Source organism: Podarcis cretensis, assembly GCF_951804945.1.
Source record: "Podarcis cretensis genome assembly, chromosome: 16".
Lineage (NCBI taxonomy): Eukaryota > Metazoa > Chordata > Lepidosauria > Squamata > Lacertidae > Podarcis > Podarcis cretensis.
In genome coordinates, this window is record NC_137186.1 from 797,835 (window position 1) to 818,537 (window position 20,703).

Consider the following 20,703-nt stretch of genomic DNA (forward strand, 5'->3'; position numbering starts at 1 on the left):
TGAAAAGGGGGAAAAAATTGCCCTATCAGGACAGTGTGTTTGATTGTCTGCCTCCCTTTGAAATGTGCAGAATTCTCATTATCCATCTCGAAAAACTAGAACTGCAAACCAAGAACTAGAACTGCAAAAGGGATCCTTACAGGGAGCCACACGCGAGCAACTCAATTCCTCACCAACGTTAGGCTTTTGGATTTAAGGCTGGATACAAAATTATCTCCTGGACATCATTGCATGTGGCATCGTTCTAGCAACCTGCCTGGCCAAGGTTTAAAATATTTTTCAAATAGCCCATTGCGAAGTCTTTTACTCTCTGAGAACCTGGCAAATGATCGATGATGGATTCTTAGGTAGTTCTTTTTAAGGGGTGTGGGGCATTTTCAAAAACAATTCCCTACTGAGAATTCCCTATGACTGCTATTATTATCACCCTTTTAAGTCTGAGGCCAGTCCACAGGCAAATGACTTGAAGCTCTCAAACAAATTAAATAAGGTTCTTTAAAATTAAATTATCCAGTCGCGTAAGACAATTTGTATCTGTCTTTTACTGTTTTCCATTGACTCACAATGTTCCCTCCGCCCACAACATTTCTGGCTCCGGACCAAGTTAACTAAATGGATGCTAAGTAATTGAGCATGCAAGAATATTTTGCTCCACATCAAAAACAACATACAAGGCCTCTTATGTGACTCGGAAACATTGGTATCTCTCAAATTAAATGAGCTGAGCCAGGACACTTCCGATTTGCAACTCGCTTTAGCTGGTGAGAGCAATTACAGACTGTCCCCTGTGTGAGCGCTGATGTCTGTTTATATCCTCCTTCGCTGGTGACTCTCCTCCCCTCCTGACCTTCCTTTCCCATGGGAGATGGATGGTGTCTCCATTAATTAATGCTACGGAATCCTTTGCAGGAGCTGAGGGAGGGTAGCTCAGAGGTGCTTAGAAATCCCCCCATTCAGAAACTGTTGGTCTCTGAGAGCAGGGTGCTGTTGGAAGTTGTACTAAGAACCCTACTGTCTGCTTGTGAAACATGGACCACTTATAAACGCCTTCTCCAACTCATCAAAAGATTCCACCAACGGTGTTTCCAAAAAAATTGTACACATCACTTGGGAAGACACTAATACCAGTGTACTGGAAGAAGCAAAGATCACCAGTGTCAAAGTGATCCAACTTCGTTGGACTGGTCATGTTGTACGGATGCCTGATGATCGTCTTCCAAAGCAACTACTCTATTCCAAATTTAAAAATGGAAAGCGTAATGCTGGTGGTCAACAAAAGAGGTTCAAAGACTGTCTCAAGGCAAATCTTAAAAAATGTAGTATAAACACCGACAACTGGGAAACACTGGCATGAGAGCGCTCCAGTTGACCAAAGGTGTCATGGGCTTTGAAGACACTCGAACTCAGGACGCAAGGGAGAAACGTGCCAAGAGGAAGGCAAGCTTCGCAAATCCACACCGTGATCAACTCCCACCTGGAAACCAATGTCCCCACTGTGGAAGGACGTGCGGATCCAGAATTGGCCTCCACAGTCACTTACGGACTCATTGTTAAAACTGTGCTTATGGAAGAAAATCTTACTCGGCTACGAGGGATCACAGAAGAAGAAGAAGAAGAAGAAGAAGAAGAAGAAGAAGAAGCTGTTGGAGGAGGAGGAGGAAAGGGGAGGTGTAAAATCCAGGCTGTGGACCAAGAAAGAAGGAGAGGTCTGGATAAGACAATAATTATTGATAGGGCTGCTATATTTGCAAGGTACTCCCCTCCCTTGAAGATTAATATATTCCTGCTCTGACTTTCAGGGGCCCTGTAGTGCTTAATTAGACTATGAAACTCATTTCCACAGGAGGCAGTGACAGCCCCCAATTTGGATGGCCTTAAAATAGGATTAGTCTTAGAGTGCCCCCCCACACACACTTGGGGGTCAGGATGCAAACCCTGTTAAAAGATCTGCAATAAAAAGAGAAGTGCCCCAGCCAGCTGAGGGTAGCAGCAAGCTCTACTGCTGATCCTGCAGGCAGCTTCACAAAAAGAACCTCATTCACATGATAATGGGCAATGATTATGTCACTTGCTTTGATAACAAGCCGTGATAGCAAGCCGTATTCTTATCACCATCGCTGTAAACCTAGATAGGGCTGCCGTTTTACCATATGTTACATCGACTGTGGTTGCTGACACACAGATTCGTTTTGCAGCCTTTGTGTACCTCGTACAAGATTACACATCCTACAAGCTGCTTCTGTCAGTGGCCCATCTTTCGTTGGAAGAGCCAGGACAGATTAAAGAAAGTATTTTGTCAGACACAGTGCATAGTTGAACTGTGGAACTCCCTCCCACTGGAAGCAGTGATGGCCACTGTAATAAACGAAAATCTGCCCTTATTCCCTTACGGGGGACACAAGAGCCCTTATAGAGTCCTTTGCAGGTTCTCCATCGGTCAGAGAAAATAACAGAGGCCAAGCAGAGAATATTGAGAAGCAAAGCTACTAGTAAGCCTGATCTTTATTGATCTGTTGCAACAGGGTGCTCCCCTCACACTCAGGAAAGGAGGAGGACCCTGAACCCAGGTGTGCCCGCCCTTATATAGACTTTTTAAATTGCCCGCCCTGGAGTCCAAGACCACCCCAGAAACATCACACCTACATCACAGAAAGGGCGGTCTACAGCAGAAATCTGAGTGCGTTGTTTATCTCCTGTCTGGCAGGTTACCTATTAATGCTCACTTGATTGGATACCCTGGGGAGCCTGGCCAGTCTTTTGTAATGATAAATATTTAGTTCCTGAGCCAGGTCACAGGCCCACCCTATTCAAACACAGACGGACATACCCTTAAGACAGGATTTGTGAAGGAAAAGACAATGGGGAGGCTTTTCCATTTTCCTTGACCTTGCAGAGAAAACATTTGGTCAGTTTGGGAGCCAAAATGGCTCCAGGGCTACTCTCCTGTGCTGCCTCAGACATGTGGCCCATACATTGTTAGCTGCCCTGAGCCCGGCTTCGGCTGGGGAGGGCAGGAAATAAATAAATTTTATTATTATTATTATTATTATTATTATTATTATTATTATTATACGTGTTTGCTTGGTACATTTATGAACATTTATTATATATGTTGTTGTTGTTTAGTCGTTGAGTCGTGTCCGCCTCTTTGTGACCCCCTGGACCAGAGCACGCCAGGCCCTCCTGTCTTCCACTGCCTCCCTCATGCTGGTAGCTTCGAGAACGCTGTCCCACCATCTCATCCTCTGTCGTCCCCTTCTCCTTGTGCCCTCCATCTTTCCCAGCATCAGGGTCTTTTCCAGGGAGTCTTCTCTTCTCAGGAAGTGGCCAAAGTCTTAGAGCCTCAGCTTCAGGATTCGTCCTTCCAGGGAGCACTCAGGGCTGATTTCCTGAAGAATGGAGAGGTTGGATCTTCTTGCAGTCCATGGGACTCTCAAGAGTCTCCTCCAGCACCAGAATTCAAAAGCATCCTCAATTCTTTTTATTTCACCACCAACCTGGATGGCTTTAAAAGAGGACCAAGGGGATTCAGGGAGGGGAGAGCTATTGATAGAGACTTGCCATGACAGCTGGGCTCTCAGGCAGCGGTGCTTCTGAGAGTGCTCTTGAACCCTGCCTGTGCGTTTCTGGAAAGAGACATCTGGTTGGCCTCTGTGAGAACAGGATGCTAGACCCCTTGGCTCTTCTTATCTCCTTATTTCCACAGCCTGCCCAGGAGCGGGTTTAACAAGGAGTAAAGCCGTGTCCCGGGAGGGGTGTGAAACAGAAGGAAGAAGAAGAAGGCACAGCTGGTCTGATAGCACCAGGCACAGCCACTTCCTCAGAAGCAGATGAAGGGCTGAGCCTCCTGTTGCGGCTTTCTCTCTGTGTGTGTGCCTCGACTGTGGCGTGTTAATAGATCGGAACTGTTCGAAACACATGTTTAAACACACAGGCGCGCACACTGAGTTAATTGGCTGCATGGGGGACGCAGAAAGCAAACATGTGTTAACCAGGCCACAAGTGTTTCTGTCAACGTAGGCATCTGAGCGTAGATTTTATTACTACAAGAAGGGCCTGACCTACATAGAGGCTCCGAAACCCCAAATTTAAAAAGTGAGGAGGAGGATAAATAGTTACTTGCTCTATTGTTACTTGATGCATTGCATTTGCCAGCATGTGCAATAACTGGCTTAAAATAGGTTACTGACTTGAAAATGACAAACATCTGGAGTGCTGAAGACATGATTATTCTGTACGGAAGCAGCTCAGGATTCTCCACAGTGACTGCTGGTGGTCCTCTGGGGTTTTAGGCAGGGGGTAGTTCCAGTCCTAAAGCTCTGGTTTTCCCAGTAGTGATGTATGGAAGTGAGAGCTGGACCATAAAGAAGGCTGATCACTGGATAATGGATGCTTTCGAATTCTGGTGCTGGAGGAGACTCTTGAGAGTCCCATGGACTGCAAGAAGATCCAACCTCTCCATTCTGAAGGAAATCAGCCCTGAGTGCTCATTGGAAGGACAGATCCTGAAGCTGAGGCTCCAAGACTTTGGCCCCCTCATGAGAAGAGAAGACTCCCTGGAAAAGACCCTGATGCTAGGAAAGATGGAGGGTGCAAGGAGAAGGGGACGATGGAGGACGAGATGGTTGGACAGTGTTCTCGAAGGTGCCAGCATGAGGGAGGCAGTGGAAGACAGGAGTGCCTGGCGTGCTCTGGTCCAGGGGGTCACGAAGAGACGGACACGACTAAACGACTAAACAACAATATACAGTATATTCTAAAAATCTGTGGCTTAGGGCATGGCATACTTTGGGCTGCTGGGTTTAGAGCACCTTCTGGTCCTTTTTACAACTCCTCCCTCTCCTCAGTAGCCCTGGAAGGGGAGACACAACAAATCAGGCTCTTGCACTATTTGGAGTTACTTCATCATCATAATTTCCTCTTCTTCTTTTTTTATTTTTTTATTTTTTTAAAATAATATTTATTAAGAGTTTAAAGATTACAAAAAGAAAGAAAGAAAATTAAAACAAATCAATATAATACAATACAAAAACAAAAACACTACGTAAAACATTGAATTAACTAAACAAAACAAAAACAATTAAAAACACTTCCAATATTTTCAATCTTAGCTTTCATTCACTTGTTTCATTGACTTCCTCACGCCTCCCTTTTTGTATTCCACTTCAATTAACTGTTTCAGCAATTCCTTTCCATCTTCCTCTGCTTTCTGTCCTGTAATTAATCTTAACATATTCTAACCTTATTTTTTTCCCCTTTAATACATTAACAATCTATCTGTACCTAGTTCCTTATAACATTTCTGCCAAAGCCATATAACTTCATTCCACCCATAATTTCCTCTTCTTATGGACTTTTGGGTCATGCTACTTCCTCCCTTATACATAAGCGCCATGCGTGTAAGATCAAAGCAGTTTACAAAAGGACAAAACAATAAATACGAGAAAAATTAACCACCATACTTTAAAACATACAAACGTTGAAATACTAAAACAGATAATAATTGCTTCAACATTTTAAGCCTCTACACAGCTGCACACCCATCTCTCCCTCACTCTTTCCTCCAGCACATCTCTCTCTGCACAGCGTGTAAGATCAACTGAGTGTACAAGTAAATAAAATAAAATAAAATAAAAGCAAGGAATGCTTCCCCCCAATGTGCTATTTCCATCCAGATATGCAGCGAGGTTACTGGAACAAGCTTTTTGTAGTGAAAAAAATGCAACTAAAGCACTGGCTGCATCATCCCTCAGGCCTTGTCCTTACTCAACCTCAGAGTATTTCCTTCCTCCTCAAGGCATGAGTGGGTGAGAGAAATTAAAGTTGCAGAGGCTCCTAATGCGATGTGACTGGGAACTAGCCTCCCCTCAGACTGCATTTTGGAACCAGTGCGGAGATGTCAATAGCAGCCCTGCAGACACCTTGAAAGCTGGGGTACTTTCTAGGGTGTTTTCCCTCTTTCTACAGAAAACCCTCCATTTGCAAAACGTCTCTAAGCCCAGAGAAAGGGCTTGTCCATATCTACAAGCAACGGCTGCCCTCAGCGTTCATGGACTTGCTTTTAGAACAAAAGGGCTTGCATGTCATTTACCAAGAGGAAAAGGAAAACTATTTGCACAGAGCAAAGAAATTCTTCGGCAAATCATGATAACAATAAAATAAATAGTTATTATTTCTCTCCTGATTACAGAAACACTGGGAGTTTCCCTTCCTGGAGTGCAGTTTTCCCTCATGAATTTAGGGGAAATGGCCTTTTCCACAAGTCATGAAGGAAGCCTGGCTAGAAACTAGCCTTCCCTCAGAATATACCGTATATACTGTATTGGAGCCACTCTGCAGATGCATTTATTTCTTTATGTACAACAGCCTTTCTTCCAAGGAACAGGGAGCTATATTGCCATAAATACAGGGTGCCCCCCGCTTCCTTCTTTATGAGAAATCTGCCTCTCTCTATTTATTTATTTTTTAAACCACTTCTTGTCCAACAAAATAAACCCCTCTCAGCTACCTCTCAATGGCGTCTGAGAGAACAAAATAGTGAGGTCTGGCACATTGTGAGTGGGGAAAAACCTCCCCTCAGAATTCTTTTTTGAACCTTTCTGTAGATAAAGGAACATGAAGCGAGGCCGCTTCTACTTATTTCCTAAGAAATCGCAGTCTCAAATTTTTATCTCCTCCCAACAAAGTTTTCCTCTTCTATAAATGGCTTCTGAGTCTTCACCCCTTCAACCTCCCCAAAGGATTCCCTCTAGCAGTTAGTTCATGTTCATTAAGGGCCAGGCTTCTGCCTTAAGAATTGGCAATGCTTTTTATAAGGAGGAAACTCTTCCCTTCCTTTTGGAAATACTCCATCGAATCTACCTGTCTCTACAGCGTAATAAACGGAAATCTGCCCTTATTCCCTTACGGGGAACACAAGAGCCCTTATAGAGTCCTTTGTGGGTTCTCCATCGGCCGGAGGAAAAAACAGAGGCCAAGCAGAGAATACTGAGAAGCAAAGCAGCTTGTAAGCCTGATCTTTATTGATCTGTTGCAAGAGGGTGCTCCCCTCACACGCAGGAAAGGAGGAGGACCCTGAACCCAGGTCTGTCCGCCCTTATATAGACATTTTAAATTCCCTGCCCTGGAGCTCAAGACCCCCCCTCCATACATCACACCTACATCACAGAAAGGGCGGTCTACAGCAGAAATCTGAGTGCTTTGTTTCCCTCCTGTCTGCCAGGTTACCTGTTGAATGGTCACTTGATAGGATTGCCTGGGGAGCCTGGCCAGTCTTTTGTAATGATAAATACTTAGTTCCTGGGCCAGGTCACAGGCTCACTCCCTATTTGCACACAGGCATGCCCTTTTGTGAGAGAAAAGACAATGGGGAGGCTTTTCCATTTTCCTTGACCTTGCAGAGAAATCATTTGGTCAGTTTGGGAGTCAAAATGGTTTCAGGACTGTTTTCCTGCGCTGCTTCAGACATGTGGTCCACACATCTATGTATGTGCTTGGTTGGTACATTTATGAACATTTATCATTCATATATATATATATATATATATATGACCTTAAATTTTTTATTTCAACAGTGTGGATAAAATAGCAGGAAGCAAAGGCACCCTGGAAACTTCTAGAACTGTGCTGCTGTTTTCCTGAGGAATTCCCCTCACTTTTCCCCCCTCAACCGAATTCCCCTTTTCCCCTCAGTCTCCGCAAAATCCCCTTCCTCTGCCTCTCCCATCTGTACTGAGTGAGGGGGCTTGCATGGCCAATCCTGCTGCCTTCTGTCTGGGAATTAAACTCTCCTCAGGATCTGCCATGTTGCCTGGATCCCGCTCTGCAGAGATGCAGGAAGATGAAGTCAAGTTAGGCTGCTCTCCATCCCACCCAGCTCCTCTGTGTCCCCTTTCCTGAGGAAATGTCTTCTTTTTAAAAGCAGCGTTTCCTCTTTTGCTTATTATGGAGTGTCCCTAAGCTGAAGGAATTTGTTCCCAGGAGAATCACGACCACGTGCCTCTGGAAGGAGGCAGGGAACTTGCTGGAGGAAGTCCAGGGGCGCTGAGGGAAGCCATTCTTGGTCGCTGGAAGGCAACCTTTTCCCTCAGCCATCAAGTGAAATTGCCACGCAAGTCATGAGTGTGTGAGGGAAACACTCTTAGCAAAGCCCAGTTCAGCAAATATGTGCCTCATTTGTGGATAAATAGTAATATAAATAAATTGGAAAAAGGCCAAACAATCCGTCCACTATCAGCTTGCTGTTTTCTTTCTTTTTTTAAATGCTTTTTGTTGATTTTTCCTTTAATACAAACAAAATACAGTGAAATTTATCGGTCATTTACCCACATTCTTTCCTCACACTCTGCCGAGCTTTGACTTCCATCCATAGCTGTCAACGTTTCCCTTTTTTTAAGGGAAATTCCCTTATTCCAAATAGGATTCCTTGCAAGAAAAGGGAAAAGTTGACGGCTATGCTTCCTTCCCTCCCTTCAACAGGCTTCCTTACTTCAGTTGTTTTTCCACAGTTTCTTATTGTATCCAGTAGATTATATAAGTAACAGCTTGCTGTTTTCTTGAGGGATTTCCCCATTCTTTTCCTTCTAATTCCCTAAACTGAGATAAAGAAGTAAAATGGCCTCCAAGGACTGAATGGGGAAACGCCATCTTGAAAACAGGCTCCCCACCCCAGCTTCTTCTTTCCTAGTAAATTATCCTGCTTTTTGAATAAAATTTCCTCTGCTCTTCATTGTAACAAAACGCCCCTCAGCTCCTCCTCCTCCTCTACAATGTATGTGCATTTGAGAGAAGAAGGAAATTAGCAACAGGAGAAGCTTGTTGTCTCTCCCCTCAGAATCCATATTGGGTGCCATGTGGAAAACAGGATCATAGAGTGAACTAGGCTGTTGTCGCTTGTTTACTAAGAAAAGACAATCTTTAAAAATGAGAAGGGGAAAAGCCCTTCTCCTTTACCATTTCCCCCTCTCAGTAAATGCCATTTCAAGCATTCCCAGCTGATTCCTTTCCACAGATAGCCTAATAGTCATTTTTGTTCTCAACACCTTTGCATCCTGCCAACACTTGCTGCATCCCACCGTTTGGGAACTTGTTATGTAATATATTACCATGCAAAAGTCAGGAAGCTGCCCTGAGGAGGTTGCAGGTGGAAAACTGGGCACAACAGAGAGGGATTTTATCCTTTGCCCTTCATGACTTCCTCCACTCCTGCAGTGTGTAGGTGTGTCGCCCAAATGCTCTTATAAGGGGTTAGTTTGACCTCCGGTTTGCTAGTAAAACTGAATTACTGGTCTCACGAAATGGTGCATGTCTCAAAAGTGTGTCACCAACATGAGAAGTTTGGAAAGCTCTGATCTAGAGCATTGTCTGGTGGTCTGGGACAAGCAAAAGCATTGTGAGAAGACCTTCAGTGGGCTGCACTAGGGGCAATGCCACCACCGTTTTCATTTTCTTAAGCTTCTTTTAAAAGGGGATGCTACAATTTCCTTGAGAGGCAAAGGCGTCTATTAATCATGGCAACTCCATGTTCAGAGGAACCTGCAACTCAAGCATGTGAGAGCCATTTGACATCTTGTGGTGGGCTTTTTTTCATCATCATCATTTTTAAAAAAAATTGTATACCATCTTTCTATCTTACAATACTCAAGGCGGTTTACAAGCTGAAGATCTAGCAATCTAATGCAATACAAAAATGTGATAATAAAACAAAACTTTAAAATAAGCAACCTACATCAAAAAGTAGCATCCAACAATTATTAGAGTAGTATAAAATAATATGGTCCCATCACCTCCTGGCAAATAGAAGGGGAAGAAATAGAGGCACTGAGAGATTTTACTTTCTTGGGCTCCATGATCACTGCAGATGGTGACAGCAGCCACGAAATTAAAAGACGTCTGCTTCTTGGGAGGAAAGCAATGACAAACCTAGACAGCATCTTAAAAAGCAGAGACATCACCTTGCCAACAAAGGTCCATATAGTAAAAGCTCTGGTTTTCCCAGTAGTGATGTATGGAAGTGAGAGCTGGACCATCAAGAAGGCTGATTGCCGAAGAATGGATGCTTTTGAATTCTGGTGCTGGAGGAGACTCTTGAGAGTCCCATGGACTGCAAGAAGATCAAACCTCTCCATTCTGAAGGAAATCAGCCCTCAGTGCTCACTGGAAGGACAGATCCTGAAGCTGAGGCTCCAAGACTTTGGCCACCTCATGAGAAGAGAAGACTCCCTGGAAAAGACCCTGATGTTGGGAAAGATGGAGGGCACAAGGAGAAGGGGACGACGGAGGACGAGATGGTGGGACAGTGTTCTCAAAGCTACAAACATGAGGGAGGCAGTGGAAGACAGGAGGGCCTGGTGTGCTCTGGTCCAGGGGGTCATGAAGAGGCGGAAATGACTAAACAACTAAACAACAACAACATAAAATAATAATATCAACATATAAAAGTTAAACAGAAATCCACTCAACAGTTACAATAAATAATTTCTAAACTATAATCAATAAAACAACGGCATGCCACAGTACATAAAATACAATAAAAATTGAGAAGCAGAGACTAGAGGGTGGAGCAAGGCAGGTGGAAGGAGGCCTTGCCTGATGGAGTCTCTCCCCTCAAAATGAGAACATGGTGCTGAATTATATGGAAACGCTTGACGCCACTCCAGTCTAATTCACTGTTAGCGTTGATTTCATCAGATGCAACTTTTCATCTCTTCCTGACCTGACACATTATGTGTGCTGACAATTCCCCAATTGCTCACAGAATTGGAAGAGTCTTCCCTTCCTCCGGGCCTGGTCACCTGAGACCAGGTGTGGCTAACCTGGAGCCTCCAGATGTTAGGGGAGTCCAGCTCCCCTCAGTCCTGGTAGCCAGGGATGGTGGGAACTGGTCCAGCAACATCTAGAGGGCCACAGGTTAGCCACCCGTGCGATAGAGAGAGAGGGAGAAAAAGCGAAAGACGGATGCACACACTGAAATAATTTTAATGTTGCAAGTCGGGATTTAAAAGTGGGTTTGGGGTCTCGTAAGTCCTCAGATGACCTAGAATTATTTTTCCACCCACAATTCCACAAATCTCTCTCCCCTGCCCCTGTTCCTGACAAATCTAGGCCACAAATCCCCCAGCACTCCACATAGACTAGCAAATTATGTCAACAAGAATCCTACGAGCTGAACATGGAGATTTGGAAGCTGCATATCAGTATTAAGTACAAATCCAGCATGCACATGAACATTTGCACGATGGGGCTGTGCTGAATTTTAATCGTCATGGTGTCACTTTGGGTGCCTCAGGGCAGAGAGGCGGCTTTAAAAAATACCAGGCCTAAATAAACAACAGCAACAGCAACAGGATTTCCTCTCTGGATCAGAGCATCAAATACAGCAGGGGCCTCTAGGAACATCACCCAATAGTTTATTACTTAAAAAAAGGAAAACAACCTAACCCACCTTCAAATTTGCTCAGGGTGATATTCATGGCCTCCCCTTTTATCCTCACAACAACCCTGTGAGGTAGGTTATGCCAAGTGTGCATGGTGAGCCCTAGCTGTCTTTTGGACTGTGGTCTCCTCCCTCTCCAGCTCACCACACAAGAGCTCACTGGGGTTTGCTGTGGGAAGGTGCTGCTTCTGTTAACAGTCCTGTAAGATTTAGTTGTGTGCATGAGGAGGTGAGAGAATGCGCAGAGATGGAGAATCTGCATTGCTAGAGATGGCAGAAACTCAGTGGCAAAGCTGCACATTCCCCCAGACTCCACCTTCCCTAGGAAATAAGCATGGCTCAGGTCAACGGCTATGCTCTCCCTGCACTGTGGCATGCAGTACATGCCTCTGCATACCAGCCGCTGGGAATCACTGCTGTTGTGCTCAGGTCTTGCTTGTGGGCTTGCTCCCTGGCATCTATCTGGCTGACTGCTGTGGAGACAGGATGCTGGATTACAATGGGGGGGGGGCACCCTTTGGCCTGATCCAGCAGCCAGGCTCTAGCTCAGGTGGGTAGGACTCAAACCAATGGATTCGAGTTACAATAAAGGAGGTCCTGACTAAACTTTCCGACAGTGGAATGGACTCCCATGAGAGAATGGGCTCTCCTTTCTTGGAGGTTTTTAAGCAGAGGTTGGCTGGCCATCTGTCATGGATGCTTCAGTTGAGATTCCTGCCTTGCAGGGGGCTGGACTAGATGGCCACCAGAGGTCCCTTCCAACTCTACGATTCTGTGTTTCTAAGGGTCACCTGGTCCAACCAACTCCCTGCAGTGCAGAAATGACAGCCTAAGAATACCTGACAGGTGGCCCTCCAACCTCCATTTGAAACCAACAGTGAAGTTGACTCCACCAATGTCCCGGTCCAGTTCATGGGCGAAGTCCCGGCAGGGGACGTCGGGACCGGGGGCAAGATGGCAGGGTGGGAGCAGAAACGGGAGTCCAGAAGCCAGGAAGCCAAGAGTCCGAGGGTCAGAGAGCAGGGAGTCATGAAGCCATGGGTCCAAGGGTCAGACGCAAGGCAGGAAACGTCTTGCTGTGGCAAAGAAACGAAGGGAAATGCTGACCTTATATCCCTTCCTGGCTCTTGCCACCAGGTGCTGTGAGTTACCAATCGGCCTCACCTGTGAGGCCACACCTTGCCTCTTCAGAACAAACTTAGGAAGACCCCAGTCCTGCAAAGCCCTACTGGTCCCAGGGCCTGGCTCCTGCATGCACACCTGACAACCAACTTCCAAAGCAGTCCTGTGTTCCTATAAACTTTTTTTTAAAAAAAACTGGCTCTCCCCCCCCCCATGCTCTTAAACCAGTGTGTGTTTTTTCTGCCCATGCCATTAGAAAGATTCACCTGCTGCTTCCAGCAGCCCCTTCCAGGCACAGGAGCTGTCTGCAACCAATTTGTTTATTGGCAAGTTGGTAGCCCCCCCCCCCCCCCCGGCCTCCACTCGCTCCCTGCCATTATCCCCCCCCCCCGCTTGCTTCCTCCTTTCTTCATGCCACCCAGCGGGCCTGGGAAATGGGCAGTGGGCCCAGTGTGGGCAGTTTGTTACTCTTGAAGGGTTGCTGAATGCCCCTGGCACAGAAAGAGAGAGAGAAGGAGGGGGGTGAAGAAGAAAGGTGGGGGAGCCAGAGGAAAAGGCGTGAATAAGCAAGGGAGGGAATATGCATGCCACCCCAGCCCTTGGAAAGGGGAAAAAGTGGGGCAGGCAGGCCCCACACCACAGCAGGGGAGGGCGTAAATAATGGGGGGGAAGTGGAAGGACCATCTGAACCGGCTGGAGCCAGAATCTCTCCCCTTTTCTATCAGCCATTCATTGTTTCAGGAAGGGGCAGCCATCTGGGAAGGTTTTTTTGCTTCAAACGAACAGCCGGAATTTCCTCTTCCTAAGGGAAGACAACAAGAATCCCAAAACAGGACAGGCCTGTGTGTGTGTGTGTGTGTGTGTGTGTGTGAGAGAGAGAGAGAGAGAGAGAGAGAGAGAGAGAGAGAGAGAGAGAGAGAGAAACAACAGGAGTTCAGAGGGTAGGACAGGGGTCAGCAAACTTTTTCAGCAGGGGGCCGGTCCACTGTCCCTCAGACCTTGTGGGGGGCTGGACTATATTTTGAAGGGAGGGGGGGAATGAACAAATTCCTATGCCCCACAAATAACCCAGAGATGCATTTTAAATAAAAGCACACATTCTACTCATGTAAAAACACGCTGATTCCCGACCATCCGTGGGCCGGATTGAGAAGGCGATTGGGCCACATCCGGCCCCCGGGCCTTAGGTTGCCTACCAATGGGGTAGAATGATGGTCCATCTTTTCACCGCCTTCTCCTGCCCTGTGGTGGCCAGATGAACAGAAAATGGTTAGGGGTTTGTGGCCATATTCCTCCCTGCCGTGAAAAGCTCTTTCTCTGATTTTTTTATTATTAAAACAGCAACAACAACACACACACACACACACACACACACACACACACACACACACACACAACCAAGAGTGGGTGATGCTGGCTTTGGTAGGCCCACAGGACAGAAGAACGAAATTCACCCCCAAGGGAAGACCAGTGGGAGTGGACTGGCCCTGCGCACACTTTGAACTCAGACTGAGTGGAGAGCAAGAAGGGAACCATGTGGTGGTGGCAGCGGCCAGTGCCATCATGGTGATGGCTTATTCGATATTGCCCACCCTGGCTGGCAGCATCTCTCCAGGGTTCCAGGCAGGGTTCTCTCCCAGCCCAGCCTGGTGGTGCCTTCAGCATCCGAGGCAGATGCCCTTTGTCTAGGCCGTGGCCCTTCCCCAAGGGGAGGGGGAGGAAGGGCTGTAATTCAGTGGCAGAGAACCTGCCTTGCATGCAGAAGACCCCAGGTTCAGTCCCCAGGGTAGGACTGGAGAAGCCCCCTCCCCAGAAACTGGAGAGCCTGTGCTGAGCTAGATGGATCCCAGTGGACTGACTCTCAGTAGAAGGCAGCTTCCTGTGGGGAAGGAACAACAGACCAGTGGGCTGAGGGACAGGAGTAAACTCTGCTGACAGGGGCTGATCCATGGAGCTGTAAGTCCAACGACATCTGGACTGGCAAAGGCTGCTCTAATCAATAGAGGTGGCAGACATTTTGCCTGTAAATCCCTTGTGCCCAAAAGGCTGATTTATGACAGACCTCTGGCCCATAGGTCCGGAATGTGTGCAGGGATTATGTGTTGTTATCAGTGTTGAAGGGCCTGCCAGGGTCCCCAAGGCTGTCCAACATCAAGTGGTGATAGCAGGAGGAGAACTCACAGGAGAAATACAGGCATAGGCCATTATGCAGAGTTTAGGGTTCATTTAGCTGGACCATCAAGAAGGCTGATCACCAAAGAATGGATGCTCTTGAATGATGGTGCTGGAGGAGACTCTTGAGAGTCCCATGGACTGCAAGAAGATCAAACCTCTCCATTCTGAAGGAAATCAGCCCTGAGTGCTCACGGGAAGGACAGATCCTGAAGCTGAGGCTCCAAGACTTTGGCCACCTCATGAGAAGAGAAGACTCCCTGGAAAAGACCCTGATGTTGGGAAAGATGGAGGGCACAAGGAGAAGGGGACAACGGAGGACGAGATGGTGGGACAGTGTTCTCGAAGCGACCAGCCTGAGTTTGACCAAACTGCGGGAGGCAGTGGAAGACAGGAGTGCCTGACGTGCTCTGGTCCAGGGGGTCACAAAGAGGCGGACACGACTAAACGACTAAACAACAGCACAGCAGCCCAGGTCCCAATTTGGCCTGTGAGACTGTTCCCCACAAACCACTGCCATTTGTGATGTCTCATGCACAGCAGGAACAGAAGTGGCCACAAAGGAACAACCGAGAGCGTAAAGTAAGTTTCCTGTGGTTCCTTTGCAACCCACTCCAGTCTCAACCCACTTCTCCTGCTCCTGCCCAGACTGTTGCTTCTCATTCATTCATTTGCTCACTGTATTTACCTATGGTTTTTTCTGCCAAGGTGCTTAAGGCAAGCTGCAATTTGAAACAATGGTGACTTCAAACCAATAAGTATCAAATGTGATGACAGTAATAATAGTACAACCAAACAACAACACCACAAACTGGCTTATAAGTATAAAACCAAATTTACTAGAATAATAGCTATAACAGAGATAGACTTGTGACCATTCAAACAACAAACATACTAAGGTGCCATGTGCAAGACAAAGCCTGGAGATACTGTAAACATGGAGTGGATAAATGTGCAACTCTATCTTAACAAGTTACATGTGCAGTAAACGTTATACAGACTGGATAAATGAACCATTCAACAAGTAGCGTAAGTCCAATCACAGAACAGCAACCCCGTGCCGCCACAACAGCAAGGGTAGCACACTGGAGAATATGAAAAAGTTTTTCAAAGCTGTTTTTCGAAGATTGAACTGGATGAGATGTTCTTCAATGGGTCTTGAGTTGGAAACACAAAGCCGTGTACATGGATCAATCACGGGAAGGCGAATCAAAGCCACCACCCTGGTCAGAATAGCGCAAGTGGGCAAAAAGAGACCTCCAGATATATTACAGGTTTCGCTACACGCTTCATCAATCCAAAAAGCCAGTCATACAAAGCGGTTTGCTCAGGATAAAGAAAGTATTCACAGGCACGGTACCAATTTAATGGTCTCTCTCTGCTTCCTGTAGGCACATGTGTGATGGAGTGGAGCAGAAGACACAGAGCTCACATCCTTGAGAAGAGTTGGGGAGATGGGGGGCTGCCTCTGGGAAGGACTAATGGAGAGATGGCTTTTGTTAATAATAATAATAATAATAATAATAATAATAATAATAATAATAATAATAATAAATTTATGCCCCACCCATCTGGCTGGGTTTCTCCAGCCACTCTGGGCGGCTTCCAACAGAACACTAAAATACAATAACCTATTAAACATTAAAAGCTTCCCTAAACAGGGCTGCCTTCAGATGTCTTCTGAAAGTTTGGTAGTTATTTTTCTCTTTGACAACTGGTGGGAGGGCGTTCCACAGAATGGGTGCCACTACTGAGAAGGCCCTCTGCCTGGTTCCCTGTAACTTGGTTTCTCACAGGGAGGGAACCGCCAGAAGGCCCTCGGATCTGGACCTCAGTGCCCAGGCAGAACGATGGGGGTGGAGACGCTCCTTCAGGTATACTGGGCTGAGGCCGTTTAGGGCTTTCAAGGTCAGCACCAACACTTTGAATTGCACTCAGAAACATACTGGGAGCCAATGTAGGTCTTTCAAGACCGGTGTTATGTGGTCTCAGCGGCCGCCCCCAGTCACCAGTCTATCTGCCGCATTTTGGATTAGTTGTAGTTTCCAGGTCACCTTCAAAGGGAGCCCCACATAGAGCGCATTGCAGTAGTCCAAGCGGGAGATAACCAGAGCATGCACCACTCTGGCAAGACAGTCTGCAGGCAGGGAGGGTCTCATCCTGCGTACCAGACAGAGCTGGTAGACAGCTGCCCTGGACACAGAATTGACCTTCACCTCCATGGACAGCTGTGAGTCCAGAATGACTCCCAGGCTGCGCACCTGGTCATTCAGGGGCACAGTTACCCCATTCAGGACTAGCTGCCCACCTCCTATCCCCCAAGAACAGTACTTCTGTCTTGTCAGGATTCAACCTCAATCTGTTAGCCGCCATCCATCCTCCAACCGCCTCCAAGCACTCACACAGGACCTTCACCGCCTTCACTGGTTCTGATTTGAAAGAGAGGCAGAGCGCTCTTCTCCTGCTCCCCATATGTATCTGGTTGACCATAGTAAGAACAGCATGCTGGACTAGATTCCCCACTTCCTTTGGTTTGATTCAGCAGCCAGGCTCTTCTTAGGTGCTTACGTTCTCGACAGGGTGTTATAGAACTGAGTACAGAATGTGCCCCTTGAGGGCAACACTAACTAGGGGGTGGCACTCTGGAAAACAAAACAAAACAAAAAAGGAATAAAATTTGTTTGTGGTTTTGTGTGTGTTGGAATGATTAGCTGTGCCCAGGGCACGGGTTTAATTGCACAGCAGAGAATTAATTAATGAGCATGTTCCGGTCGGGAAGGGCTCTGAAGATGCAGGAGATTGATGGTGCATGTTGTGCCGCTGTGGAAATACTTGAGATTTGAGGCTTGCCAGCCAACCAACAAATCCCATGCAATTGGCTGTAGATTTGGGTCACTCATTGAAAAGTGTGGGGCAATTGTCCTTCAGTAGACCAGGGGGCCATAGCTCTGTCAGGCTGGAAGGGAAGGATTAATTTGTGTGAATGCTTGGGGGCAAAGAATGTGTGCTTTTGCGTGGGGGTTTGTGTACATGCCCGCACATGAATTGTGCTTTTCCTAAGGGTGCAATAATGCCACCCTGTATTTTCACCATACACAGGAGTTATGACAGTGATGAAGTTTTAGGAGATGCTCACATATAACATGGCTTTATTCCTTTGTTGTGTAAGAACGTGGCTCTCCAGAGAGGTGCCAGAGATTGTGTAACTAAATTTGTTCCCTACAAGGTGATAGGCATTCTGGAGCAAGGCCCTTTAGGCGTGATAATCCACTTTCCTTACCACTCCAGATCTTCTCCCACCTGCTGAACAAAAGCTTCTCTATCTTAAGTCATGGCGGCATTTATTTTTATTTTTATTTTTTAAAAAAACACCCTCAAATGTTAGTTAATAACCAGAACGAGCATTGAGGTCGGTGGATTGAGAGCTTCTGCCTTAATCTGACAAACACTGTCTGGAAATCCAGCTGCCATATTTCCCAAATCCCTGGATAATTAATCACTGGATTTGAGCAGAATTAACAAGCAACAGCAATGAGATAGCAAACAACAAACTGGACTGAGGCGGCGGGGGGTGGGCTGGGGGAGTGGAAGGTGTGGTTCCAATCCATTCTTCTCATTTGTCCTGTATAGAGTAACAAATCAATTAGTTCCTCCTGTACCAGCAACGTTACAACACCCAGAGAGAGAGAGAACAAGCAAAACCTGCTGGAAATAGTAATGACAGTCCTGAATGCTAAAAAATCTATGTTTTCTTCTCTCATGGTGGTGAGTGGAGGAACCAAAACCATTTACAGTAGTAACTTGGTTTTCAAACAGATGAGTTCTCGAATGTTTTGGCTCCCAAATGCCGCAAACCCAGAAATGAGTGTTCCAGTTTGAAAACTAGTTCCGATTGGCTGTCAGAAACCGCGCTTTGGTTTTCGAACGCTTTGGAAGTCTAACGGACTTCCAGAACAGATTCTGTTCGACTTCCGAGGTACGACTGTAAATTCCACCCTACAAAATAAAAAAAAAATCCTTCCAGTAGCACCTTAGAGACCAGCGAAGTTCCTCAGATGCACTGAAACCGAAGTCACCAGACCCTTATATATAGAGAGAGTGTATCTGAAGAAGTGTGCATGCACACGAAAGCTCATACCATGGACAAACTTAATTGGTCTCTAAGGTGCTACTGGAAGGACATTTTTTATTGTGTTTTGACTACGGCAGACCAACATGGCTACCTACCTGTAACTTCCCCCCTGCAGTTCATCCAGCTGACCTTTGCTCCCAAATCAGAATCAGGTTTGGGCAGAGTGGTTTAGTTTTCCCTTCAGAATTTGTGAGCACTCTTTAGGTGTGTTGGTTTTCTCGGGGGGGGGGGGGGGGAGCAGAGGCAGGAAGCACTGATGAAATTAGGAATGCATATGCTAATGAGTCAGGGCAGGGAGAGGTGATGCTTGGATGGACCACAGAGTTCTCCTATTTGAATACAGCTAGTAAACACTTCACAGTACCTGTTGAGATGCTCAACATTTGTGGCACTAAAGTTATTTGAAGGGTAGCAGTTTATTTCGCTCCCTCTCCCTGCTCCCTCCACAGTTCCTTCCACCCTGAGGCCGGTGGCTGGAGATCCCTAGCAGAGACCAGCTGTTGCTGCAATAATACCTCCCGGCCCCCTCCTCTTTTCGAAATAAGTTCTCATTATCCACAGATGAGCCCCTCTCTCCAAATCCAAGGCCAAATTGCCCATTGTCCCTGAACTGTCAGGGATTCTAGAAAGCCCTGCAAAGCTGGGTGATGTCTCTGTCTGGGAATTATATTTTCCAGTGGCCTCATTTTTTAAATGAGGAGAAAACACACACACACTAATCTCCATTACCAAGCCATCTATGCAAACAAGCTCCAAAGAGGGAGGGGGAGAGGTCTTTTGTCTTTCATACAGATGCAGAAGTGCTTTTCTCTAGCTAGGAGGGCAAAGTCCAAGGCCTTGATGTCCCAGCAAGCCTTCCAAAGCTCTGTGCTGTGGTTGGAGTGTTTAATGCAGAATAAAATTACAACGCATGCCAAGGGCTGTCCTTTTTTAAAAGAAAAGCAGCCAGGCAGAGCCAGCCCTTCCATTAGGAGGTTGAGTGAGGTGGCTGCCTCTGGCGGCAGATGTTGATGGAAAGCAGTGATGTGTTGGCAAATAGAGTTGCTTGTGCCCCCAGAGCCAGCCTTTCGCCCTCTGAGGTGCAGTGAGGAGAGTGCTGTCCGGTCATAAATGTTGAAGCAAGAGGCAGTGGTCAGTCTAGTTAGCTGCTGAAGGGGGGAACCTTTGCCTCCAGCAGGAAAAAAAATGTCTTGGGCCAGCCCAAATCACAGTCCATAACAAAACCCTGTTGAAAAACGTTTGTGCTGTTTTTATGAATTGTCTTCAGGTTGTGAGTTTGTGGGGAGTGGGGAGCTTTTTGGTTCTGTTATCTTAGAAACTCTCCCAGTTCTTTCCAGTATTTGTCAAAGGAAAGCAGATGTTCTTGTTTTACCTGTAACAGAGAACCAAGAGCACATGCATGCAGGGTGTGGGTGTTGATTATGGGGCCTGGTGGTTGCACATTCCAGTCTCCCATAAACCACCGTTCCAGAACAGGAGTCTCTCTTCCGCACCACACTGAAGAGTACATGCTTGCATCAGGACGCCTCATAAATGGCAGGACTTTTCAGAATGGCTGCAGCTTCACAGATCAGCAGCAAATCAATCTGAAACAAAAACAAAAAACCAGGCAGCCGGTATTCTGCCTGACCAAATAGTTCCACTGGGAGGATCAGCATCAGTTTAATGATATTTGTTGTGTGCTCTACACTCGATTGAGCAGCAACGGAGAGAGGGGGAGAGATGTTCCAGGGCAGAACAACCTGAGTTTGGTTTCCTTCGGGTGAGAAACAGCCAGAGGGAAAGACTGTGCGCTGGAGATTCTCTTGGGTTGCCTGCCAACTTTAAACTGACCTCAGCAAAC

General features: G+C 46.5%; 2 protein-coding genes across 2 annotated transcripts in view; one reads left to right on the forward strand and one right to left on the reverse strand.

The window, feature by feature from the left end:
* LOC307205600 (uncharacterized protein) overlaps positions 1 to 9,969 on the reverse strand; it is a 286,408-nt gene extending 276,439 nt beyond the window's left edge. The window contains exon 1 of the mRNA XM_079958208.1: positions 9,954 to 9,969. The gene's annotated coding sequence lies outside the window, so the exon portion shown is untranslated. The remainder of the gene's footprint in view (positions 1 to 9,953) is intronic.
* The window catches only part of PEA15 (proliferation and apoptosis adaptor protein 15), a 60,812-nt gene that overhangs the window by 25,370 nt on the left and 14,739 nt on the right, over positions 1 to 20,703 (forward strand). The gene's annotated exons all lie outside the window — the stretch shown is intronic.